Source organism: Otolemur garnettii, unplaced genomic scaffold, assembly GCF_000181295.1.
Source record: "Otolemur garnettii isolate 467f Iridium unplaced genomic scaffold, OtoGar3 scaffold00069, whole genome shotgun sequence".
In the NCBI taxonomy this organism is placed as follows: Eukaryota; Metazoa; Chordata; class Mammalia; order Primates; family Galagidae; genus Otolemur; species Otolemur garnettii.
Genome location: NW_003852464.1, coordinates 10138147 through 10142176, shown reverse-complemented (window position 1 = coordinate 10142176; position 4030 = coordinate 10138147). Strand labels below are relative to the sequence as shown.

At 34.5% G+C, this 4030-nt stretch overlaps 1 pseudogene; it reads right to left on the bottom strand.

Annotated features, from left to right (window-relative positions):
* The window catches only part of LOC100950933, a 66565-nt pseudogene extending 66273 nt beyond the window's left edge, over positions 1 to 292 (bottom strand).
* Between the last annotated feature and the right edge of the window lie 3738 nt (positions 293 to 4030).

The window sequence follows — 4030 nt, the reverse complement described above, 5'->3', positions numbered from 1 at the left end:
AAAACCTCAGTTATTTGACATAATTTTTGTCCTTGTTTCTATCTCCTACCTTTCTTCGATTGTCTTCTGGGCTATACTTTGGATCCTGAGTTCTGAGCTTATACCTGGCACGTATCCTACATGGAGATTCCAATAATCATGAATTCAAACCGATACCCTGGACAATTTGTTTACATTAGAGTCATCATTTTCTTTTCATTTTCTTCTATTTCCTCACATTCTTAACTTACTTTGCTTCAATTAGCTGAATTCCAGAAAGTGTATAATGCAGCCTAATGGAGACTGCCTCCATTGTTGGACCCGTTTAAACCACGTAGGAATAGTATCGACCCTTTCACATTCAACTTTTTTTGTTTGTTGGTTTTTGTAGTGAGACTTCCCAATGGTAGAAGTTTGATACTTCACAAAACCTGCATTTGTTTCATTTTGTGGCATCACAGCTTACAGCAACCTTAAACACTTGGGCTTAAGTAATTCTCTTGCCTCAGCCTCCCAAGTAGCTGAGATTACAGGTTCCTGCGACAATGCTCGGCTATTTTTTGGTTGTAGTTGTCATTGCTGTTTAGCAGACCCAGGCCGGGCTCGAACCCACCATCCCTGGTGTATGTGGCCAGTGCCCAAACTGCTGAACTATGGGCACTGACATTTCCTCCCAGCAATTTTTATGATAGAAAATAATGTTCCTTTCCACCCCCTAGGATAATTTTAATTGAAGACTATTACAAAAGAGGAATGAGATAAAATTCAATTCAATTGAAACAAAAGCAGGAGAATTTTTGAACAGTGGAATTAAGCTAGTGGGAAAGTACTTGGGACATTGAGAGAGGGTGACCAGTGCAATTAGGCCACCAGTATTTGTTCACTGGCACTTAAACAAGTCAAGATCCTACCCTCCAACAAAGACTGGAAGAGAGGGGAGCATCTTTGCAGATGAGTACTTGAAAGAGTAGCTCTCAGGTTCTTGACAATGACACTCTGGGCTTGTAAAGCTGGCAAGAGGCTGAGAAATGACTTACACAGCAAGGTATGGAAGGACAAATTTTGAATTGCAAGTTTAATTCAGTAAATCTTCTAGGGAAAATGGAAATAGATCGGGGGCCTACACTTAGGAAGAAACTAAGAAGCTGAGAGGAATGTTAGAGCTGTTGTGGTCACTAAGCAGCTTGGAAAATAAACACAAGGTCTGGAGCTTGACTTTTCATGCAAAATAGCAGGGTAATAAATATCAGCAAACTTTCTTGTTAGAGGCAGAAATAGAGTGTGACATATAAAAACAGATATAGTTTTGTGTCATTGAAATCTTTTGTGATTTATATTATTAAAATGTTGCAATGAAACACTAAGATGGATTATTGTGGTGATTTTGATATAAGTGTTACCAAGAGGGAAGGAAAGTGCTAAAAATTATTAGATAAAATTAGCTTCTAACATATCAAAAAACTTCAGTGAATTGTTCTACAGGCACAAACTTGTAGCACTACTATATTTAAACAATAAAATATTTTTCATTACATTGATGGTTTATTTCTGTACTGCTCTTGTTCAGGTGGAAGCCTAGCTCTTGAGCTAATGGACATTTTTAATATTCGGCCTCTTTTTGGCCCATCTTAAAGCACATGTATAGGCTTTGATTTCTCCAAAATGAAATCATGACCATTATATATAGAAAGGCACCTCTATAGCTGCTCAAAGATCTATCTTCAGTGAGACTCATATGCAAGCAAATGAAGCCACGGGAAATAGTGGATAAGAGTGTTTAAAAAGCACAGTCCATTGGAAATTACCATGAGGATTTTATCTCCTTATATTCGTTTATAAGATAAGTCTATTATTATTTAGAGCCTCCAAATTAAAATATTTATTGAAGACTTGCTAAAAGTAAATACAGCTTTATTCTTGAAATATAAAATGAAAACTGTACCCAATAGATTCTGACTACACGAAAATAAACGTTAAAGACTGGAGCAAAGGAATAGTTGATGAAGCACTGCCATCTTTTGGTTATATAAATTAAGTATATACAAAATGTGGTGATGTTAGGTCACATACTCAGCTTAAAAATTCTGAAATTAAAATTTTTATAAGTGACAAGAAAAATCATAAATACTCGGTTTGGGCAGTTAGAGCAACAAAATTCTTTCCCATAGAATTCTGAAAGGAAAATTGTCAACTATCAACTTGAATTCTTTTAGTATAGTAAATGAGATACAGCTAAGAACTATAACCTTTTTTACATTATTCAAGTGTTCGATAGTGGGTATATTAATGATGACTGAAAAATAGTCAACTTTTCATGACATATTTATTAGTATTTATGATTTGGGAGTAGACGGGTAATACAATATTTACTGTGGAAGAGTTGTGCAGTAATGACCAAAGTTTTCATCCAGGAAGTGAAATGAATAATATGAAATTGAATAGAGCCAATAATATTTTCAAAGACATTATTAGATTCATATTTCTGTTTGCTATGCATCTTATAAATCTAATGAAAATCCTAAAATTTTATATTTTTCTTTTGCCTCAATTGATGATGTAGAGAATTATGCTTTCTGACAGTTACTCCAAAATTTGCTGTTATTTTCCCATGATTTCTGTTCTGCTCTTACATATGAAAAACTATTGGGAATCTTGGCAACTTGGTAAGTCATAACAGGAAACACACAATAGCATCACATGTATATTGAAGAAATCAATCAATCATGTTCCCTTCTGCTAGGGAGCATGTATAAAAGAAAGTCATTCTAAGCAGTTACCATTTCTATTTTAGCTAAGCCTTCCCTACACAAATTATTTAACTTTATAAATAGTTTCAACAACCAAATCTCTTGCATGTATGCAGTTAATTTTTGTTAAAAAGAAATTATGTAAAATAAGGGCTTGCTGAGTAAAGAACTAAATATATAGGTATTGGTATATATAGCAATATCTCTATAACAATTTATGTTTTATGATTTTAATAATTTTAAGGATAAAATAATTTAAAATTTCTATAAAATGTAATACATTTGCTTTTAAATTAGAATAAAATCTAAATAATTATTTCTTAACAACATTATAAGTTATTGAATTCGTTACTGGCTCCACCCTCCCTCGCAGAAATCCACTTTGCAGTTATCCACAGGCATTAATACCTTCACAGAAATTCTAGAACTTGGGCATGAAGCTCAAGCTTCAAGAAGACATCCACACGTCAATGTTTATCACAGCACAATTCAGAATAACTAAGATGCAGAACCACCTAAGTGCCCATCAGTTCATCAGCGAGTAAAGAAACTACACACACAGAGACACGCACACATACTCCCTAAGGAGTAACACTTAGCCATGAAAAGGAATGAAATAATGTCATTTGCAACAACTTGGATGACACTAAAGACCTTTATGCTAAAAGACATATCTCAGGAATGGAAAACCAAATACCACAAGTTTTCACTAATAAGTGGGAGCTAAACAATGGGAACACACAGGCACCAAAAGATACAGAGAACATTGAAAAACAAGAATAAGGGAGGCTGGAAGAGGAGCTGTGGGATGAAATCTTAACTGATGGGTACAGTGAGCACTATTACAGTGATGGGCATACCAAAGGCCAGGACACACGCAGGATATCCATGTAACAAAAAACATTGTATCCCCTTAACATTTTCAACTTAAAAAAAAATATTTTGCTAATATTTTCAGCTATTTCTTTTCTTAGAGTTTTATATTTGTATTGGAATGTTCATTGCAGCCCAATTCATAATTCTTAGGTCATGGAAGAAGTGTAAGTGCCCATCAACTTGTGAATGGATCAATAAATTGTGGTATATGTACACCATGGAATACTGTGTAGCCATAAAGGCATATGGAGACTTTATCTCCTTCTTGTTTACATGGATGGAGCTGGAACATATTCTTCTTAGCAAAGTATCTCTAGAATGGAAGAAAAAGTATCCAACGTACTCAGCCCTACTATGAAACTAATTTATAGCTTTCATAGGAAAACTATAACCCAATTTTAGCCCAAGAATATGAGGAAAGGGAAGAG